This window comes from Pelophylax lessonae (genome assembly GCF_965119305.1).
Source record: "Pelophylax lessonae genome assembly, chromosome: 3".
NCBI classification, from domain to species: Eukaryota; Metazoa; Chordata; class Amphibia; order Anura; family Ranidae; genus Pelophylax; species Pelophylax lessonae.
Window position 1 is genome coordinate 390,422,963 of NC_138770.1, and position 24,789 is coordinate 390,447,751.

Genomic DNA, 24,789 nt, shown 5'->3' on the forward strand with positions numbered 1-24,789 from the left:
TTCCTTTCTCTGAGTCCTCCGACAGTCGCCGCCCCTTCATATTCGTCACAATAGGGTTATTGACCTTTGCCCTGTAGGAGTGGCTAGACAACAGAATATGTTAATATCAAAGCTTTTAGCATACCCCACCCCCAGGGGGTGGTCCCCTCAGTCAATACCCTCCTGCTTCCTGCATTCCTACCTCAGTTTCAGTAGCATAGCAGTAGAGTACATAAACAAAACCCCAAAAGAGGGGCGGGGCGGCGACTGTCGGAGGACTCAGAGAAAGGAATTTTACAGGTAAGATTTTACAAAAATTCTGCTTTCTCTTACGTCCTCCGACAGTCGCCGCCCCTTCATATTCGTCACAATAGGGACGTCCCAAAGCAGTGTAGACATGAGGGGTGGGGAAAAAAAAGCAGCCACCCCTAAGGCAACGCAATACCCACATCAGAGAAAAGAACCTTACCAAAGGAAGGAAACCAACTGGGCAACATGAAAAAAACTTGCTCAACAGGAGCAACAACCCAGGAAAGAACAAGTAACCTAGGGGTAAAAATACCCCAACAGCCAAGGACCCAAACAAAGGACCCTAAGGCACTGCCGCACTAAGAACTTTACGGCCAAAGGAAGCATCTGCCGATGCCTGAACATCCACCTTGTAGAATTTTGAGAAGGTGTGAACGGACGACCAAGTCGCCGCCTTACACACCTGGGCCACAGAAGCCCGATGATGACAGGCCCAAGACGTACTCAGAGATCTTGTAGAGTGCGCCTTCACAGGCATGGGAGGAACTTTACCCCTCAAAGCATAGGCCTGTTCAATGACCTGCCTGATCCATTTGGCGATGGTAGAGGCCGACGCCGCCATGCCCTTCCGAGGCCCCTCTGGAAGGACAAAGAGAGAATCCGTCTTGCGAAAGGATTCAGTCGATGACAGGTAAACCCTGATCGCCCGAACAACATCCAAGGAATGCAAAGCCACTTCCTTTGGATGTTTAGGCTTTGCGCAAAGCGAAGGCAAGACAATGTCCTCATTGAGGTGAAATTCCGAAATCCTTTTCGGAAGGAAAGACGGGTTAGGACGCAAGACCACCTTATCCAAGTGAACCACTAAATACGGAGACCTGCAGGACAAGGCAGCCAGCTCCGACACCCTGCGAGCCGAGGTGATTGCCACCAAAAAGGCGACCTTCTTGGACAACATAGACAACGAGATCTCCCTGATTTTTTCAAAGGGAGCATGTTGCAACACGGACAGAACGAGATTCAAGTCCCATGGAGGCAAAGGCTCCCTCCTAGGAGGGACCAGATGCCGCACCCCTTGAACAAAAGTGCCAACTAAAGAATTAGATGCCACAGGGCGCTGAAAGAGAATGGCCAGAGCAGAAATCTGACCCTTAATCGTGGCCAACGCCAAACGCTGGTCCACGCCCGTTTGAAGAAAAGCCAACACCCTTGATACCGAGTATGAACGAGGGGAATACCCCCTGGACTCACACCAGGCAAAATAGGCCTTCCAAGTACGGTAGTAAACCTTCCCCGAAGAGGACTTTCTAGCCTTAATCAAAGTGTGAATGACCTCAGGAGAGAGACCCCTATCCTTCAGGATCTGGGTTTCAACAGCCAGGCCGTCAAAGCCAGCGACTGTAAAGCAGGATGAAATATCGGCCCTTGAGACAGGAGATCGTCTCGAAGAGGCAGACGCCATGGAGCGTCGACCGCCAGATTCACGAGGTCTGCGTACCAAGACCGGCGAGGCCAGTCTGGTGCCACCAGAATCACCGTTTTCGGTTCCGAGGCCAACCTCCGAAGGAACCTGGACAGCAGCTTAATCGGTGGAAAGGCATACATCAGACGATACTGATGCCAGGGCGCCACCAACGTGTCTGAGGCGTCTGCCCGAGGATCGTGTGTTCTTGCCACGAACCTTTCCACCTCTGTTGTTCAGACAAGACACGAACAGGTCCACATCTGGGGACCCCCACTTCTCGCACAACATCAGAAAGACATCCGGGTGAAGGGACCATTCTCCCTGGTCCAGGGTCTGGCGGCTCAGATAATCCGCCTGCCAGTTTTCCACCCCCGGAATGTGAACAGCAGATATCGCCGTGACGTGCGTCTCGGCCCAAGACAGAATGTCGGCCACTTCCCGAGCTGCTCGGGCACTCCTGGTGCCCCCCTGGTGGTTGATGTAGGCCACCGCGGTGGCATTGTCCGTCTGCACACGAACCGGACGGCCCTGCAGCCTGTCCGACCAACGCCGAAGGCAGAGATTTATTGCTCGTAATTCCAGAATGTTGATCGGAAGGGAGGACTCCTCCTCCAACCAAGTTCCCTGGGCAGACAGAACGCCCAGAACACCACCCCAGCCCGACAGGCTGGCATCCGTGGTGATCACCGACCACGACAAAGGACGAAAGGACTTGCCCCCCGACACCGCCGGGGACTGGAGCCACCACAGAAGGTCCCTTCTGGTGCGATGACTCAACGAAATCTGGAGATCCAGAGATTGCGGTTGTCCGTCCCACCTGGCCAGAATCTCCCTTTGGAGACCCCGCGTGTGAAACTGGGCAAAGGGTATCGCCTCGAAAGCCGAGACCATCAGTCCAGACACCTCATGCACGTCCGGAGGGACGAGCACTGAACGTCCCTGAGGGACCCGACTTCGTCTCGAAGCTTCCAGAGCTTGTCTTCCGGCAGGAAGACCTTCGCCTGAACAGAGTCCAGGATCATTCCCAGGTAAGGAAGACGAACCGACGGACACAGCGTCGACTTTGGAAAATGTATCGTCCCGATGAGGCACCGGAATCACCACTCCCTGAGCCCGCACGTCCCGCACCGCCAGGTGCAGATCCCGCAAGCGCTCCGGAGACAGCTGAAGATTTGAGGGAAAAAATCTGCCCGCCGGCCGAGAGAGAAACTCGATCTTGTATCCAGATCGAACGATTTCCTGAACCCACCTGTCCCGAACGCGGGCCAGCCAGGGTTGAAGAAAACCGAGCAAACGTCCCCCCACCCCAGAACTGGGTGAGGGCGCCCCTTCAGGCCGCATTGTTATGGGCAGCGGACCCGGACTGGCCGGACTTCTGCTTACCTGCCCACGGCTTTTTCTGGGAGCCTTGTCCCTTGAAGGGCTTACCCTTATAGTGCGACCGAAAGGCACGAAAGGACCCCTGAGAGGGTCTAAACGAAGCATTCTTCTTACCGCGAACAAACTTAGACTTGTGAGTCTGGGGCAAAAGAGTGACGGGCCAGAGACTCCAATCTCCTGTCCGTAGGGTCCTGGAACACCGGGGTATCCTCAGCAGGAATCGCAGTGGATTTATTCAAAATCGCCACCGCGTGATCCACCTGAGGCGGCACACACCAACGCTCATCAGTAGCTGGTGTAAAAGGATAACGCAGCTTGAACTTACTCGGCACAGCAAAAGGCTTCTTTATGTTGCGCCATTGCTCCTCAACAGCGCGCTGAAATTCTGTAGAGCAAGGAAAAACCTGCGACGTTTTGCGTTTTCTCTGCGTCCCATAAGAGGACATCAAAGCAGGAGGACATGGTTCATCCTCCAAATGCAGCGTTTGTTCGATAGAAGCAACCAACTCATCCATGAGTGCAAGCTCTTCAGGCGAGCCAGGGGGAGAATCATCAACCCCTTCCACCTCAGCCTCCCCTTCAGACCCCGCAAGGTCTAGAGAAGAACGAGACCCTGAGAATGGCACTCCAGCCATAGCATCCCCATCGCCCTCTGAATCAGAGGAAATGGACACCCTGGGCCTTTTTGTGGATCGATCAGCCACCAGCATCTGCACCTGAGCAGCAAGGTTAGCCACAATAGTAGCCAGATCAGCCCCCTCTGGGGAAGTAGCAGCAGCCCCCTGGCCCCCTACCAAAAAGGGAGGAAACTTGCTTTCCTGAGAATCCATGCCCCAGTAACTTAGGAAAAAAAGGAGTACTGCCCCTTTAAGGTCGCGGCGATCGCAGCCCACTGCACTCACAAAACACACTGACCCACCGCTAGGAATACAAAGGCAAGGAATACAGGAATGGAAGGTAAAACCTGGAGAGGTCACACAGGCTGCTGCTTCATCGATCGCTGTCCTCAGAGCAAAAGGAAGCGATGCGAGACTGACCGCCCTCATAAAGCCTATGTAAGGCTACACAAACATGGCCGCCGGCCGAGGCTGTAGAGGCAGAAACACTGACATGTGGCCCGCGTGATCGCCGCCAAAATGGCGGCCAAACGGCGCTCTCACCACACAGGATCGGCCACCACAAAACTGTCACAAAAAAATGGCGGACCGCAGCAGCGGTCGCCGCACAGTATGTCTTCACAGCACACAGCATGTCACACAGCCTGTTACACAGAGCAGAGCAGGAGAGCCCCCCCCCCTTGCAGCCCACAGAGAGCAGCTATACTGACAGGGAGCTCAACATTATGCACAGACATGCAGGGTCCCACAGTCCCAGACTGACACCCAAGACAGACAGGTCCCCACACAGAAATACACTTACCATCCGGATGGCGTGGGGAGCCTGCACAAGCGATCAAACCGCTGCACTAAGGACAGGGAGAGTCGCAGCCAGGACGCAGTGGAATTGCGGTGCGAAACCGCATGGCGTCCAGTGAGGTAGCAACCTCACCGCAGCATCCCCGCAGCGGACAGGGATGGGTCGTTCATATTTGCCAGGGAAACCTAGCTGAATGCTCGATGGCAGGCTGGGAAGCCACTGGCCCTGAACCCCGGATAACCAGGGAGGCCAGCCCGAGACCCAGCACCGCACGATCATCTTCATCAGAAGACCTAACTAGAGCTGAAAATAAACAGCTAAATAAAGAAAGAGAAAAAACTCCAAATAAAATCAAAAAGAGAAAAGAAGCTGAGACTAAAAAGCCCCAGCACAGGAAACGTCTAACCTACTCCTGAGCTAGACAAATGAAACTGAGGTAGGAATGCAGGAAGCAGGAGGGTATTGACTGAGGGAACCACCCCCTGGGGGTGGGGTATGCTAAAAGCTTTGATATTAACATATTCTGTTGTCTAGCCACTCCTACGGAGCAAAGGTCAATAACCCTATTGTGACGAATATGAAGGGGCGGCGACTGTCGGAGGACGTAAGAGAAAAATGATTTATCCCTTAATTCTGTTCTAAAATTTTGGATTTTCCTGCATTTTCCAGTGACAATGGTCAATATAACAAATGGAAAGAGTGAATCTTCCTAGCAGGAACATAGACAGCAGAAGGAATCAAATGTTTGTAAACACGAAGTGATCACCACACCAATTGTTGTAGAGCCTAGAAAGTTGGGACGACAGAGTATATTAAAGCCAACACATTGTTAGGGTTGCTAAAGTCCTTCAGCAATGTGACCCAGACATGGATGTAACATATTGTCAGCATTGTGACCCTCTCATTATTAGAACATTTTGTGTCATCTCCACTAGGGATCCGGTTTTGGTTCAGGACGATGAAGGGTTCAACCCAAATTGTAGCTGTTCAAGGTTCAACGAATGGGCAAACTAAATGGAAGTTATCCATTTACTGGAAGGATCACTAATGCCACTAGAGAAATGACTTTTTGACCTGTCCACTGGCTTGTTTCATGTAGTAAACAAGTCAACGGTTGCCCCAGGTGACGTCATTGACTGAATATGTCCAAAACCATATTTTGTCAATGACATCAGGCATTATATTGACAGCTGGCCTGGCTTATATTGACAGCTGGCCGAGAACTGCCAGTTGTGGCCAGAATTGTGGGGCAGGAGTGTTGTGCATGGGTCATTGTGTTGTTGTCAATGAGCTGATGGGGCGCCGTTCATCATGATTGAAGATACATTGCCAAATGACAGGATTGGCAATAGATTTATACCGTTTGACTTTTATTTTATTTTTTTTAAATAAAGGACTTTATGTGCTATGTCTGCGTGTTAATTTACCACATAACTTTACCAATGATAATGGATACTATGTTCCCCAGACTCATTTTGGTAGCGGGGGACTGCATATCTTGGCCCTCATATCTCAATAATAATTTTTATTCTACAGACCCCCATATTCACTAAGCCAGGGAAGTGGGGAAGAGGCCCTTGCCCCCACCAACATGGGGACAATATGCCTAGCCAGTGGGATTCTCTAGCAAGGTACCCTGTAAATAGTGAGGACATGTGGCTTTGCATAGTTCAGGAGAAGGAAGCTCCACCACCCTTTCCTGGCCAGAGAGGCTGCATGCTCGGATACGAATATGGTATATTTTATTTTGTTTTTTGCATGGGGTCCCCCTTTAAAGTTCATACCAGATGCTCATCAAAAAATGGTCTGGTATGGATTTTAAGGGAGGCCCCAATGTTCTTTTTTCTTTTGCTTTGGGTTCCTCCCTTAAAATTTAAACCAGACCCTCTTAACAATAAGGAACTTGTATAGATGTTGAGGAGAATTCTTTATCATTTAGCAGCAAAAGTTTTTTTCTTTCTAAATGTCACTTTGAAAAAGGGAAGAAAAAACAAGATTTAGATTACTTAGGCCTTAGTGGGGTTTGAAGGCTATGTGTGGGGTTTGCGTATTTATAAACTATTCAGCGAAAGTCCAGCAAACTTTGCTTGGTTCGCGTATCACTAATCCTGACTAATAAGTTTGGACTTTTGGACTCTTTAACAATTTGTGTTTCTTAACACCTGGATTCCTCCCAGGGTGTTTCCCAAAGCCCCTGGTGTATGTGAGTTGTCTTATCTCATTATAATGGGCTAAAATCACCAAAGATAGCCAAAATTGATAAAGAACTAAAATAATAAAAGATCCATTGCCTCATATCCATACTCGTCAGGAAATAGGAATCTGGCAAGAACTAAAATAATAAAAGATCCATTGCCTCATATCCATACTCGTCAAGAAATAGGAATCTGGCAAGGGTTCTAATCCTTCAATATTCTATCTAAAGCTAATAAAATGTTTTGCCTTTAGATATACTTTAAGTAAACTTAAAAAGGCAAAACACAGGTTTTAGGGCTGGTTCAAATTTTCTGCACAGTAAAATGCCTTACCAAGCAGGAAATCAGTTCTGGCCAGTAATGGCTGGGGGGGTCTTGTGCTTTTAAAGTGCAAAGTACTGTCTTCTTTCCTTTTTTAACTTTAATGTAATATCACAGTGTGACATTTTTATTTATTTGTATGCACAGTATCTGAGCTGCAGTGCATAGAAAAGCAGAGAGAAATAAAGCTGTGAGTGAGCTGCGGTGTGGAAAATTGCACACATATTGCAGAATTCCATACTGCTTGGCAGCTCACCTTAAGGCCGTGTTCAAATGTGTAGCAAGCAAAAAGATTCCTAAACAGAAAACAACTAATGTAGGACTTTAGAGGTACCACACCAAAAAATATTTAAAATGTAATAAACTCTATTCAAAACATTCCATACATTTTTTTTTTTTCAAATATCCCCTAGGGGGTAGGACAACAAAGATAAGTAGATATACACTACTGTGTTTTGCATGTTGCAGGTTATTGCACAGAGATGATATTACAATGATACAGCAAGAATCCCCCAATGTAAAAATACCATCAAGGATTCCAACAAACAAGTATCTTCTACGCGTTTCGCAGAACAAAGCCCGCTTCTTCAGTAAGGAAGCACTATTGTGTGTCTACAATTATTAAAGAATAAGAAACATGTATTGATATCACTTACAATAAACAGTGTCATTTTGAATTATGTAGGACAAATACAGTAAATACCTGCTGCACGTGCTGGAAACATCCTACATATACATTTTAAGAACATCAATTCATTCCACGGATGCTACTTCTGATCGACCAGACCCATACATGGTTTTTATGCAATTACCAATTAGACAGACTAGGGAAGTAGTGTTGTTTGATAAAAAATCCCATTGGAGAACATTGTCCCTTGTGTAGGATTAGGTCAAAACATGTGTATAGTAAGTGGGAATTTAAGTATATCTCCAATGGTTTAACAAACAGAAAAATATATAACAATAGTTTAAAACTCTTAATACATTATATTCATACAGGTAAAAACATGTTATTTCTCTAAAGCCATTCACTGAACAGGAATTTAATGGCAGTTTCTATTTTAGATGGTATAGGAGCTTAGATGGTAGAGATCCTCGGATATTATTAAATATGGGTCAACCCTTTTTACGGGATCACCAGCTTTCTTCAGGACCTTTGATTCCCACCAATAGAGTAATAACTACAATAATATCAAAAAATACATAAAAAAAAAATTTGGCACATGGTCAATGCTGCCAAAATCTGTCTACCTAGACACTGGAAATCTGAACACCCTCCAACTACTTTAGAATGGCTTCAATGGCTTAAAAAAAATAGCAGAAATGGAAGAGCTTATCCACATTTCCAGAGATATGCAACAAGTATTTATTCAATGATGGTCCGACTGGCCCCACTTCAAAACAATGGAGACTTACAAGAAAATTGTTCAATTACCTTCCTCAACGAATCACGCTCTGTCTTGCTGAGATACCAACACTTTCCACACTTATCAAAACAAGATAATTCTCCTACTGATACTCGCTACTAATGACTCCACATATCTTAGAATTTCCCTTGAGAAACACCAGAACAATACTCCTCCTCTCCCCCCCCCCCTTTAATTTTCCCCTTAAATACAACTGCCCCCCCCTCTATTTTTCCCCCTTCCTACTTCCATCCCCCCCTATTTACTTGCCTCTCCCCCGCTTTTTTCCCTTCCCCTCTCACCCCTCTCCTATCCTAACCACAACATTATACTATGACCTACTACGAGCATAACCCCCCCCCCCCCCCCCCCGAGATTGGTTTTACACATTTCTAGCTAAATACAGAGACGACAACTTAGGAAGATCTCATTTCCTGTCTTACTCAGGGATATTTGACCTCAGGTGGCATACAATTTGTACCGAGAGCATAACTCCCCAATACTCATACAATTTACATTTTACCAACCAACTAGGTAAATACCGCTTCACTATCCCACTTTTCCGTGAGGCTTACTCTCTGGACACCATAACATGTTACAAACTAAGGTAAGATTTGAAACTTTCTTTATCATTTATCGTTTGATCTTCGAGCTATGACTCTCTCACGTATGTCTTTACCCCTGAAATGCTCATGAATATGTTTCTTCTTTACCGCTACTAAGTTCTGAATACTGTTACCTTAATGTTATAATGGTGTATTTTTTTCTGTTCCAAATGTTATACAATAAAAAGTTTGAAACGAAAAAAAAAAAAAAAGATTTGGCAACAATTCTATATGGTCATATCTTAGCACTATACAATCACAAAGCAAAAATCATTTCATATAATGTTTATTAACCTATACCCATCTTGAAGAAAGGAAGAAAAAAAAAGGAAAAAATAAATAAACCACATAACTTATAATAAACCAAAACGCTGTTGCCATACCTCTGCATAGATGAAACAACGAAAGTGACCAGCCCTGCTGAAAACAACTTGTCCCTTTCTCCCAGCGCCTCTGGAGTAGCATTGTAAAAAATGTAATTACTAACAATATCAATTCTTATCACAGAAATAATATAACATAAAAGTGGATTTATTGGCAATATTAGCTCCTGCTATAATAAGTCCAAATCATATTCACATGCCTACATCCTCTACAAAGAAATAATGTCCGCATTAGCAGCGCTTTTGAGGAATTAATACAACTCCTATGCCTTTAAAAGTCCTTTTTTACTCCTTTAGGGGTGCCAGTAATAATATATGGTCAAACGTGAAGTCCAAGGGATAGACAGCTGGCCCACCACCACACCAAGTGAGACCTCCCCTTTAGGTAATAAACACTCACCAGAGTTCACATAAAGTGAGCCTTTTAATAATCATCCATAGGGTCATACAGCCTTGTTTCCGCCAGCATACCTCTCCTCACCAGATTGGCCCAGAATTCAAATCAGCAGACTCCTGTTGGAACATCCACCAAGTAGTGCAAGCTCTTTCCAACCAACACTCCTTTCCTCACCAAGTGGATTACCATACAAAGATAAATAGGCTCATAGCGTAATCCAATACTATTTATTGATATAAAACCCAAACATTCCCCCAAATCAAATGCACTTACACAAACAATTAAAATACAAGGCGTAGAGTGGCTCATAGTGTGTATCGATCTCACTGCTAATTCGGCTCGCAGCTGGTTACACACTGCGCGCTGCTCACGGGGATCCCGGGAGATACACACAATAGATCGTCAAGGTAGGCGCATGATCACGCCCTGGCGTGTTTCGTCATTGTAACTTCAGACTTCCCACATGTTCCTCCAAAATGGAATCCAAACAAACTGTTGGTTATGAACTTATCAATACCACCCTTTGGTAGTGGTACCTCCCAAAGGCTGCCCAAATCCCCTAGGGAACACCCATCATTAGTGTGTTATATGCCCAGGTGGTGTGGGTGGGCTCCTTCTCCAATTCAAAGGCTCCATAACAGGACCTTCTCTGGTCTAAAGGCCGGAGATTAAGGCCTCCACGTCTGCCATTCACCGTGCACTGATGTACAGACTAGCCCGAAAGTGACAGGGACCAGTATGGCCAAAAACCCATGCCCTTTAAAAGTATTAGGAAATCCAGGCGGGCCTTAGTATAGATTAGCTTAAGACAAAATAGGATAAATTTCTGTTCTAATGAAAAGGGAGCATAATTCAGTTACCAAAATGATCCCTCCACACCCGTTTTGTCCTGTTTTAAAAAAATGTTGATTATTGTAATTGTAAACTTGTGTTCAAGTGTGATCAGTTGTTTTCTGTGTGCTCATACAGAGAGTGGTATTTTTACAGTGCAGAAAACCACTGATCTCAGCACAAATATGCACAAGCCCTAAGATGTTTTCGCACTCGTAAAATGATTATTTAGCAAAAGTAATACATTTAGGGAGAAGACATGAGACTAACCTCTACCTATATTCTAAAATAAATAGGTCATTGCAACAGACATGACAGCCTTAGTAGTGTGTTTTTATAGTCATAACATGGGCCATGCCTGCATAATGTGTATTGAAACAGCCACTTGTATTCTCCATTGGAAGTCTGTGTGACAGGGGGACAACACAATTCGGAGACAGGGATAGAGCTTCCCACAATAGGAAGTATCTGAACAAGGACCTTTTAGAAATATTAAAAATTACTTTTACATTTACAATAACATGTTACACATTTCATGTGACTTTATTGTTTTGGTTTACATGTGTTATTTAGTGATTGCTGCATTTTTTTTTTTTTTTTTTTTACCCTGTGAATAAAATTCAATAACTTTGAAGGCTTTTAAACCTCAAAAACTCCTTCAGAGCAAAATTTAAGCTCTGTATATCTTTTGTGCATACTCTAGAAGACAAACACATTGTTATCTACCATTACCTTTAACAGTAATCCCATTGTGCTTTCGGCTCAACGGTCACTTTAGGTAAAACTCTCTCTTCCTTCTTAGAATAACTTTAAATATATCAGTTGTCATTATAATTTATTATGTTGGCATCATGCATTGTTTAGCATTGTATGTACATACTGTTGGCATTATATCATCACTGTAAGCGTGCTCTGTTATTTTGAGATTCTTCCCACCCTGGGTGTAACATAAAAGCCATTGGGTGTAGTTACATAATTAACTACAATTGTATTTTGTTCTTCATTACAAAAAAATGTTTTGTTTGCAACTTTCCCTTACGACTACAATAGCTCTATTACTGAGTGTCTAAAAGGTGCTTTAATCCTGGAAAATGAAAGAGATACTATTTTTCCCACATTGCCTATTAATATCGTGCTTGAAGCTGATTTTATGCTTTCAAATCCTCCACTGAACTTGTACATTGTACTATTATTTCATAAAAATAGTACAATGCTGACAATAAATACAGGCCTAGGTTTGAGATGATACTACAAAATTTTTAATAAACGTTTCATTTTCATTCAGTGTTTTCATAGAATGCATTAAATTAAAAAAAAAAAAAAAACAACTTCTGCCTTTACAATCCCTTTAATCAGATGTATAATAATGTAAACATTGTTAAAAATTGTATACCCCCTATAATGCCCCCCCCCACATGTTGTTGGATTATTCCATGCTACCCAAGTTCGAATGAGACTTCAGCACCTCAACACCTTTTTTATTATCGCCTCATGCACTGATAAACTATTTTTCAACTGGAAAATCCAGATTTCTTATTGTATAACCAGAAGGTCCCATATCCAGGCCAGTTATGTTTTTTTTTTTTTTTTTTAACAGCACACAGGCACTGAAAGTAGGGTATACTGTTTTCTGATGTTTGCATTCCAGCACTGTTATGTGGGTTACACATTGGAAACTATTTTTCATTCAACCCAGATTTCTGTACTAACTTAACATCTGATGTTAGTGCAGTGATCTCTCCGCTGAGCTATTGTGTTCTGACAGTAGGCCAGAACACAGTAATCAGCGCTCAAAACCAATGGCTATGAGCGCTGAACAGATGCTGGTTTTGACAGAAGCGGGTCATGGCTTTCATCGTACAAGGAGCTGTACACACGGGCCGAAAGTTGGCCGCATCCTGCCTGACTGACCATTTTCAGGCTGGGTGTACCCAGCTTTAGTCTTAAAATAAGTGTGTTCCTACATGTCCTAATGCCCATCTCCAGGCAATGCTCCTCCTATTGGCTTTATCCTTGCTAGCACATAGGACCTGCAGCACAACACAATATAGTGCCCCCTACGCTGCTTCTTCCTTCCTCTGTCTGAGCTATGCTGTGTAAGCTGCTGAAGTTGACTATGGCTAGGATACAACACTCATTATATATATATATATATATATATATATATATATATATATATATATATATATATAGTTTTGGAACATGTTCTTCATGGCAGTGCCCAGCTTCCCTATGCCTTTTTTGCAAACAGCTTGCTTATTAGGCTCTAAAGGGGTTCAGGGCACAGCTTCCTTTTTCTGAATTTTGAACATGATTTGCAAAGCTTACCATGAATTTAGCCAAGGTCTTTTCGACCATAGCTAATGAATTTTAGGTGATAACAATTTGTACTGTAGTTTTGCTGGCACTGATGATCATGGTGGAATATTTAGGAGTGTTACCATGGCCTTGAACACTTTTCCATTACCCACTCTCCAAACATCTCTGAAACCACTAAAACATACTCTCCTCCACTGATTGACCACTATGTTACAGTAGTTCATGCTTCTGTAAGTCAGAGATGTAACATGACATATTTAGCTGTTGGGTCTATAGGCTGTAAATATAGGTAGGAAGTACCAAAGGATATGTAGCCCACCAGTGCAATCCACAGCATAGCAGAGTACTGTATATCTCTCAGATTGCCAGTTTTATATTACAGATCCAACACACACTGACAATATGGCTGCGCTGAAGCCACCCTTTTATTGCGAGGGGGCTGGAGAATCTTCAGATTTTTGGCTCTTGTAAATCGGCTGACCAGTGGAAAAGACTAAAGGCCCGTACACACGTACCGATCGTCGGCCGACAGATCGGCCGACAAATGTTCACGGCTGGCGTGTTTGTTGTTTGTCTGTTGAAAAGTGCTCAAAACTTGCCCAGGACATTTGTCTGCCGACAGAAACTGACGTCACTACGTTCCACGCACGTTCGCCGCTACAAAAGAGGAAGTGAGTGTTTGGCCGTGACCCTTCTGGGCATCTCGCGCTGATTTCGGTAGCATTTGTTTGGTTGACGACATTTCGCTATTTTCCGAGACATCGTTCGAGAATTTATTATGGCGACCGTGAATTCGACCGTTGCTGTCGTTAGTGTTGGAGTTTTGGCTCTGAGACGACGTACGAGCAATAGGAAGAAGAAGCGGACCTCCTGGACGAAAAATTGGTTGCTTAACCGTGATCAATTTTCTCATATGTCCTTGCTGAGGGAGCTCCAGGAAAATAATCCTGATGACTTCAGGAATTATTTGAGGATGACGGATCCCATCTTTTACCGTCTTCTTGCCCTGGTGTCCCCCTATATTCTGAAGCAGGATACTTGTATGCGGCTTGCAATTACTCCTGAGCAAAGGTTAATTGCGACTTTGAGGTATCTTGCAACAGGGAGAAGCCTGCAGGATCTGAAGTTCACCACAGGCATCTCCCCCCAAGCACTTGGAGTCATCATCCCTGAGACCTGCTCTGCCATCATCAAGGTCTTGCAGAAGGACTATATCAAGGTATGTTTGATTTTTTACATTACATGTATTAGTCGTTTCACCCGAATTATGATGTTTTTGGATGTACAGCAATTGACACAGGCCATTATTTGTAAACTACCCTCTGTCCGCATGCACATAGTAGTAAAGATGTAGATTATCTTAACCATTTATAAAATTACCCACTAACCACCCCACCATTCTCTCCTATGTGTCCCTAAATGCATTGCCTGTTAACAGTATTTTGAATTTGTGTCATTTTATTACTTTCCCTCAAACAATTATTCCTTGGCCAATGTTGTATTACCTAGTTTATGATTTATCTTAAATACATCAGTCCATCCATTCCCACCTATGATTGTGTATGTTTATGTAATGATGTTAAAACCTTCACTGACCACAAGCCCTTATTGATGTATAAATGCCCAGTTTTACTTACCCATCCCCCCACCCACATGCTAAATCTCAAAGTCAGCATATACCAAAGCTCAAGCTCAGAGGTCTTCAAACTATGGCCCTTCAGTTGTTCAGGAACTACAATTTCCATCATGCCTAGTCATGTCTGTGAATGTCATAGAATTACAAGGCCTCATGGGATGTGTAGTTCTGCAACAGCTGGAGGGCCGTAGTTTGTAAATCTCTGCTCTAGCTGGTGAGTATAATGGGCCATACACACTAGAATATTGTCAGAACAATTTATCCTTCCGATTTACCAAAACCAAATAATATGAGATCAAACAAACACTTTCAAATCCTATGCAATCTGGCAGGCACTTGCACTACATAGAAAAGGTAAATCTGCACGAAAAAGTCTTCAGAGAATCTTATATGTGTATGGCCCTTTACAATATAAGAACAATAGGAGGTTGAAAATAAATGTATGTAGATGTTACATCCCCAAATCCAAACGTTTGCCTTCCTGTTGTTTATATTTTTTAAAAGTTGCATAAGCATTTAACAGACAACTTTGTGCGTAATTAATAATGTGATGTGCTCAAGCACTAATTGTTTTTTTTTTTTTTGTTTTTCCCCCACAGTTCCCTTCAAACGCAGAGCAATGGCTGGAGATTGCTGCTCAATTTCTGGAGAAGTGGAATTTTCCCAATTGTGGGGGTGCTATTGATAGGAAGCACGTCCGCATTGTCCCCCCTCCGAATTCCGGCACATTTTATTATAATTATAAAGGATTTTTTAGTATAGTCATGCTAGCCATAGTTAATGCAAACTATGAGTTTATTTATTTGGATATTGGCAAAAATGGCCGCAATTCGGATGGGGGAGTTATTGAGCAGACGGAGTTCGCTCGTCGTCTTCATAACGGCACTCTGAACCTGCCATCCAGGGAGCAAACTGTTGAGGGTATGAGCTTTGTGTTTATCGCAGATGATGTTTTTGCGCTTGGGGAGCATCTCATGAAGCCCTACCCTCAGAGGAACCTCACCCCCGACCAAAGGATTTACAACTACCGGTTGTCCAGAGCTCGCAGAGTTGTGGAGAATGCCTTCGGGATAATGGCCAACCGGTTCCGGATATTCCTGACGTCCATACACCTGGCACTGTACAAAGTGGATAATGTGGTCTTGTGTTGCTGCATTTTGCACAACTTCCTACGCAGGAATGTACACAATTATGTATTGCAGCAACTGGATACTGACCCTGCTATGCCAGGTACAAGTGGAGAGGCCCAACCTCCTGACCAAGTGGAGTCCATGACGTCAATGCAAGTTGGACGGTCAGGATTGGCATCACACAGGGCCCGTCAGATCCGCCAGGAATATCTGGACTATTTCGTGGGGAGAGGAGCTGTGTCCTGGCAGCAATCACTGTCACACAACCAATAAACTTCATAAATAATTTCCTAACAAGATAAATGTCATAGATCTAAGATTTTTGAACACATTAAACAAAAATTGCAATGATTCTGTATTGTGGATTCTAATCATTTGGGCACATATGCCAAACATAATTTTTTGGGTTAATCATGTGTTATATATGTGTGACTTTGGAAGGGTTAATACATTCATCAGTGTGTTTCTTTACTGTAGTCTCTCACCAGCTGATCCAAAGTGACGATGGCCATGTGTTATTTTTGAGCCAGTGGTGTAAATACAAGGGCCTTCTGCACCCCACAAAATTTCCACAAACCCTGTCACATTGAGAACTAGGTCACACCCAAGGTTCATCTAATGTCACCTTACATTGGTGGTCATTGTCCAGAAGTTGCCCATACTATATATTTCATATAATACATTAGGGTATTAACAACGTACCTACACCTGTTATGTTGTGTTCATTTATGACATCCTTCTCACTGCCCACCAATGTTAGGATATGTCAGTGTTATGTGAAACTTGATCATTCTTCATCTCAAAGTGTTATATATATAGGTAATGGAAAGTGAACTAGAGCAACGAACAAGCAATACACTATAGATTACACTGATCTCCTTACACTGATTGCTACTGGCAATATCAATGCCATATTGAATCCTAGGACTGCTAGAACCTTGAGTGTTGAGTCACACTTATGCGATGCGGGAAGTCTGCGACTTTGCATCCTTCCTGCATCGCATAAGGGTGACCCGCCACTAACTTTTTCCACAGGATTGTATTACACAAGTGTGAAGCACTGTGCGATCCAATCCTGATACATCAGAAATAAAGGGTCATGTGCGACTTGTGAGCGTGTTCAGTGCGAATGTAGCCATACAAAGTGTATGTCTCAATTCGCACTGCACTCGCACAAAAGTCGCACATGATGCATTTATTCAGCTGCATCAGGATAGGATCGCACAGTCGTTCCCACTTGTATGATCCGATCCTGTATGAAATGTCAGATCGCACTGTGATATGCGTTAAAACTGTTGGGATCTTTAACATTTCATTGACACCTCCAGCAACTCGCATATGGCAGTGTCCAAAATGCTTTCATTAACATGTAAATATGTGAATAGGACAGCCATCATACATTTAATGCTTCTTTACACAGCTTTAGACCTGGTCCCCCCAACGAAAGTCAAATAAAGAATGGAACAAACATTGTTGAATGTAAAAAATTTTTTGTAAGAAACATTCACAGGGTTAGGGTGTTTTCAAGTGTTTTTCCCAAACATGGGTACACTCTTAACAACTGAGTGTCATCAAGATATCATAAAATATTACAAAACATTTGTAATAAAAGGAACCAATAAAAACATTAAAAACGTTGTAAAAAAATTTTAAAATTTGGCAATCATGTCCACAAAATCGCGCATTTTGGATTGCAATGCCGTTGCTGTTTCCTTTATTTGCTCGAGGTCTGAGCAACATTGGAGAGCCTCACGGGTTAATTTTGCTAAAGTGCAAGTAGGTAAATCATGATCTGTAAAAAAATATACAACTGAGTCAATGTGAATCACCTACATGAGGTCATAATAGAGAAACATTTGGTGTCCAGGTTATATTAAATTACTCTCGAGTTAATACCTACAATGTTCTTATGCTCTTTTGCCCTAGGCTCTTCTTCTTCCTCCTGTCCTCCTCTGATCCTGTTGCTGATGATTCTGCAGGTCTCCTGAGCTTACTATATATTCATTAGGGGTGTGAACGCATGATGACGTCATTGTGAGGGCATGGTCGTAATGTATATATATTAAGCTGCAGAGACCAGAGACGGGCAGAATGCACGGCAACAGCATCAGATGAGGACAGGAGGAAGAAGAAGAGCCTAGGGCAAAAGAGCAGACAACATAAGAGCAGAAGATTGGACAGCAGAAGAGTGGAGAGGAGAAGATCCAAAGAGCAGAATGGAGAAGACCGGATGAAGATATTTAAGAACATTTCATAAACGTCTCCTGTCGTTATTCACATACACTTCCATTTATGTGGTTAATGTGTAGGGGTACTATGTACCCCATACCCATTCACATAGTGATTGGGGTCTGGGATCTGGGGGCCACCCTTTGTTAAAGGTTGCTTACAAAGTCCTAGGAACCCCCTGACCCCCCAAAACCACCAGACAGGGTTGTGGGGATGAGGCCCTTGTCCTCCTCTACATGGGAGCAAGGTGCTTTTGGGTGTGCGATGCAGAGCCCCCCTGGCCCAAAGCAACAAAACCCCCCCATGTTGAGGGCATGTGTCCTGCTGTGGTCCAGGGGGTGTTTGGTCCGCTTGCTCGTTCTCTTTCCTGGCCTGACAAGCTACATGCTTGGATAAGGGTCTGGTATGGGTTTTGGGGGTAACCCACGCTGTCTTTTTGTTGTGGGCCTACCCTCAAACTCAATACCACACACAAAAGGCCTGGTTGTGAACTTGGGGGGGACACCCACGGTGGGTTATTCAATTTTTCTGTGTAGTTCCCCCTCAAAAATCTTCACAGCGCAAGTGGCCCAGCAAGTCAGAGCATCCTGATCTGACTTACGGTGCGACTTCCATTCAAATAAAGAGGCTCCCATAGGGAACTAGTGTTGACAATTGGAGGCTAAAAATAACACTGATAAAAATCATTATGAAAAAACCTACGTGGGCACACAATTGGCTCTCTGACACTTGGTCCTGGATCCTCCACATTTTCGGATGTGGCTTCCACGCTGCTTGGCAAGTTGCCAGGAGATGTTGGTTCTGACCTGGCTGGGGATGCCACATCCTCGCATGACGCAACATCTGCAATGTAAATTTGTAAGGGAATACAAGAATATAAGGTTAAACAATCATTGCAAATACACATATTTCGATGATCCCACTACCCAAAAATCTGTGCCTACCAACCTTCTTGTTGCTCTGGTGTCTGGTCACTTGTTGGCTCCACCAGAATAACTTCAGGAATAATGTCTTCATCTACATAATACAAAAAAGTTGCCATATCATAAATGTCACAAGAGGTACATTTGTTAGGACATGGTGCCCTGCTTGATAGCTCTTTTAGTAACAAATATGAAGACATGTACATGGTTATCTACGAAAAATATGGTACATTAATGTTTGACAGTGCATAGGAACCAATTACCTTTAGTAGAATCTGTGCCACCATCTGGGCCCATGTCCTCATCTTCTCTTGCAACTGCAGATGGAGCTGCCAAACCTCTCCTCCTCCTTTCCCATTGTTTGGAACAGAGTTTTCGTTTTTCTCCTATTTAAAGGTTTGAATAATAATCTGTGATTAATAGGAATGTTTGCAGAGAAGATTCGTGCAGGAAAGAACGTTCGTTGCAACACAATACATATATTTTTAACTATGGCTTCCTGACTTTTAATGTCATATACTAAAAAATCAACAATAGATCGATCTAATCACGACATGACAACTAAAATGAGTAATATAACTTTTTACATAGACATTATAATCTAGATATGTTAATACAACATACACCAAATTATAAAAAACATATTGCATGTTTAAAAAAAAAAAAAAAAAAAAAATTACTTTTTTTCAGAATCCTATGGATTTGGGAAAGCTGATCCTGCTCACGGTGTTTCAGGTCGGACCATCGTTTCCTAATTTGATCTTTCGATCGCTCCACACCAAATTGTTTCTTCAAACAGGCCACCACCTTATCCATGATGCCATCTTTCCTGGCATTGGGCCGCTCGTAATTTGCCAACTTCCCATCGTAATCCATTTTTTCTAAAATGGAGACCATCTCCACCATTTCCCCCTTGGTCATGGGTGTAGCCCTTGATTTTCTGGTGGCCCAATCACTTCTGCCCACACTAATTGAGCTCTCAGATCGTTGAGACATGGTTCTTGCCAACGATTATTTCACTGCCTCAGGTGTGTGTGTCGCATGTAGGCCTGATCTTCGGCATGTACACACCCCTGCACAAGCCCGCCACTGGAGGAGGAGTTGACGCATGCGATGTATTTAAAGGACGCCAGATCTTTCGGCCGACGATTCGCTAGCGGACATATCGATGGTTGGAGCACGATCGAACAGCGAATCACGACTCTTCCCCACAAACAAAGGTACGACTATTTGATTAGAAAGTGTGTGTTTTGGGCCCTATACAGCTTTTATTAGGAATATCTTTATTATGTCCCAAAATACATGCTATTTTAATATGTTTTGTGTTGTGTTGTGTCTTGCAGGCATATACTGTCCTGCAAAATGGTGGACAATTTCACCAGCCATGAGTTCCTCATCAACTTCATTGATGAATTCAGGCAACTGCCCTGTTTGTGGAAAGTAAAGTCTGCTGAATACAAAAACAAGCACCTAAAAAAACAGGCCATTGAACATTTAGTGGCCTTCTACAAGCCTGCCTGTCCTGCGGCAAATGCCGAGTATATCCGCAAAAAAATTAATAGCATTCGCAGTGCCTACAGGCGAGAGGTTAAAAAAATTGAGGAGGCCACAAGGTCAGGAGCAGCTGCCGAAGAGATACCTGTACCACGGCTGTGATATTTTGATAACCTCAGGTTCCTGGCAGACACATTGGAATCGAGGCCATCAATTTCCACGCTGCCTTCGACTTCGGCAGAGGGCTCAGTGTCTGTTGATCCCAGCCAGGATGAAGATATCCTAGAGGGCAATTTGACTCAGGTATGGCATTTCACTATATATTGTCTGCTAAAAATGTAATCATGTAACAAAATTATAAGCTAAACCATAATTGACCCTTTATGTAAACTGGCATAGCAAGGGGTTGGCATGACAGGCAACCGCCAGGGGCGCAGGCCAAGGGGGGTGGGTCGCAAAAACATTGGCATTGTTTTAGTGATTTTTTTAACAATCCACTCAGCCTGCACACCCCAGAACCCCCAGTTTGCAGGCGGATTCATGCAGGTGTAAAACATTGAGAGCTGCTTCATGCAGGTGTAAAACATTGAGAGCAGCTGAGCCAAAAGACCAGGAGACTGAGACTGCCTCTCACTGCATCCCCAGCACACCTCCGGTCTTACAAACACTGCTGCATCCCCAGCACACCTCCGGTCTTACAAACACTGCTGCATCCCCAGCACAACTCTGGTCCTAACAAACACTGCTGGAGCATCAGCATTCCTCTGGCTTAACCTTTTTTAAAACAAAACTAACAGCTCCTGCAAATGATCCATCCATCCTTGCTTCCATGTCTCTGGTCTCTCACTCTGGGTCAGCAAGGCAGGTGGCTTCCTTATTCCTGTTTCCCTGCACTGCTTCACCCTCAATGGCCTACATCAAGCCCTCTGCAAGTTCAGGCCCCTCTCTCTCTGCAACCCCCCTCCTCTCTCTCTCACACCCCCTCTTTCTCTCCCTCTCTCTATCTCTCACCCCTCTCTTTCTTGTTTTTCACACCTGAGACAATGATTGCCCACTAGAGAGCTCTACACTGGGCAAACAAGGGACAAATGAGAAACATTTAATGCCCTTTTAGATTTTTTTTTTTGGGGGGGTTACATTTTTACATTGATCTTGGGGGGGGGGGGGTTGTTGCCAAATACAGCTCCTCAGCAAGGGCACTGGAGACCCTAGATACGCCACTATATGTAAAGTCTGCTATTTGTTCACAATAATATAACAAACATGCATTTTTATATACACTATAACATTCTAATCAATTGTTCATTTCATCAACAGGGAAGTTTCACTGAGGAGGAGCCAGGTTGCAGCCAGGAGCCTGGGGAGCCTGCGGAGCCCTTGGAACTCTTTCCAGCACCACCTCCTCCTGCCAAACGGAGGCAAAAGAGGAAGCACGTGGATGATATCACAGAGGAATTCATACATGAGGCCACCATAGCCCTACGTAGGAAACCGGAGGCAAATGAGTCCTTCGGGAATATGACGGGCAAAATTTTAGGGCAGGTGGACCTCAGGCAGTGTCACTATGCCCGAAAAATTATTCTCAATGTGCTGCAAAAGGCGGAAAAGGGCGTCCTTACAGAGCACAGCCACGCATGCGAGGAGCACCCATGCCCTCCACCTCCACCTCCACAACAACCACCACCTCGCCAAATGCCACATGGCCAGTGGCAATATGGCCAGCATGATCCAAACTTGCCCTCATGGCAGGGGGATTATAGTTATCACCAACTTTAATTTTTGTAACCCCATATTATTTATTTTACCCCTGTTTGTCATTTTCTAATTTAATTTAGTCCAAATGGACCTTTTTTATGTTTATTTTTTAAATACGGAGAGTATTAATGTTTTCATTTGTTTTTCCTGAGATCCAAAAAATAAAGAAAATTGGAAATAAAAAATGGCCTATCTGAATTTGTTAACATGTTTAATATTGTGCATAACCTGAAAAATATGTTTTATACATTAATTCATAAAATAATAAAGGGTCATATCAATAGTTAGATCTTTGCTGTGAAAATACAAAAATAATGGTGAAGAGTTAAAATTAGTTAATTATAAAATTTGATAGAACAGATAGAATAGACAAACATTATCTTCATCATAACAGAACACATGCCTTTTTATTAGAAAAGTATGGCATTATGAGCAGCATCTTCCTTCTTCTTACATTTATCAAGATGAGCATGTGCTCCGCATTTCACATATTTTTTGGACTGCCGCGAGCCGAAAGTTCTTTCTGGATAAAATGTTGAGTTTACTAGAGAAAATTCTTCCGGGACCTCATTTGGTTTGATCATGCATGTTGGGATTTGTAGCTGTGTGTCGGCCGAATTCTGTACTGACTGGCGAACAATCGGCCGTTCTGGTGTCGGCATACAAAAATTTTAATGCTTGCATGACTCTTGATGATTCTTGTCGGCAGAATGTGCGCTGACGGCTGTCGGAGGCATCATACTAACAAGCCTACAATCGGCAGATCGGTCGTCGGCCGACGCTTTTCGGCCGACGATCGGTACGTGTGTACGGGCCTTTAGAGGTGCATTATGGGTTGTTTCCAAATTGTGACGCAAACCTATCAGTCAATAGTTCAGGGTTCTAACAGAATGTAAATCCTGGAAATACACTTCCATGCCAAGGTTGAGGTAAACACAAAACTCTTCCTTAAAGCAGATCTTCGCTGCATTTGAGCACCACAAACCAAAAACACAATTTTATTCATTTTTATTTTTCAAAGAAGACTCCTCCATCCATCCATTTCTCCATGCTTTATTTGTTGAGAAATCACTTGAAAAAACACCCCTCTCACATTTCTGGCCGCGGCCATCTTGAGTAAGGTCAAATGATTCACATAGCATTTACTTCCAGGAATCCATCTGCTCTTATCTCAAGCATGCATGCAGGAGCGTGGACTTAGCTGAGAAAACCCCTCCTCCTCTTCTTCCACGCCTGAAGACTCCTGGGATGTATGACATAATTTACTTAGGCAAGAAACCAGGAAGTAATTGAAAAAATGTAAAAAAAAAAAAAAAAGGGTTAGAACAAGTGTAGCACCCTCCTAGACAGGTGCTAGGTAAAAGCATCTATTAGCTCCATTCTGCTTATCAGGGGAGCTTGTTATGTTAGTTTTGCCTGTCACATGTTTCCAGGTGTGATTTATTGGGTCTGGGGGAGTGTCCCCACTGTGTCCAGGGAGCTTGTTGGACAGTGGAGGAAGCTAAACCAGTAGGATACAAGGGTTTGTGGCTGTCTCAGTGGGTGGGCATTGTTGCAATGCATCCTGAGATTGGCTATAAACCTGGAGGGAGCATGTGACAGGGCGTCTTTTGGGGGGAGCAAAGTCCCAGGAGGAGATGGACGGCTGTCTCTCCTTCTGCAGGTGTGAGGAAGGTGGTTCAGGTGGTCAGCCTGGTAAACCAAGTGTGTGGAGTTGAGAAGCAAAGGATCCAGAGTGCTAACAAGTGCAGTCGCTGGAAGAGACTATTGGGAAAAACAGTATCATGAGTACCAGGAGTTCTGCCTATGGGTCTGCCTAAGAGAGGGGACCACTCTAGAGAGATCAGGGGATCAAAGAGCTAGCTCTCACTGGGAGTGTTACAGTAAAGGGGGTGCCATGTAGTTGACCCTGAAGATCAGGAACAAAGGGGGTGCCAGGAAGGGCCCTGAAGTTATTCAGCAGTACAGTGCAGATTACCTCAGAAAGTTCATTCAGTCCTGCGTCACAGCTTGTGACCAACTGAAGCAGCGGCCTAGCCACGTCTAGCGTTACTCAGCATTATTAAGTCATCCCAGTAAATTGTGCATAGTTATATAAGTTGGAGTATCCCACTCATTCCCTTCTCCTATCCAAGTTCCAAATAAAAACACAAAAAACAAAGATACTGGACTGTTTCCTGTCTGAGCTAAAACACTTGGGAAAAAGTCAAACCGTCATGTTGTTGCTAATGGTAACCCAGGGGAACCCATAATCAGCAGCTCCCAAGGGAGTAGTGCTACACAAGCAAATAGAATATACTTTCCTATCCATTTACTAATGCTAGTAGCATGGGGATTAAAAATATTCAATGTTGATTGGGAGAGTGAAGTTCCACTTTAATCTTCATTACTATAGGTAATGCATTAGCATTTTTTAGGTTTTTGAGAGAAAAGTTAGTAAAGTTGAACTGAGCAAAAGATGGCAAGGCTTGAGAAAACTGTAGGCTTGTTTTTTTCTATTTATTAAACAAATACACTTTCATGTTTTTCTTCTTTATGATGTACAATACATTTATTTAAATAAGATTCTGCTAGATGGAGGCATGGGAACACAGGCTGTGTAGAGTGATTATAGATTTATTGCCAAGCAAAATGTCAAACAATTAGCTGATATTGGAAATACCAGTTGCCTCCCTT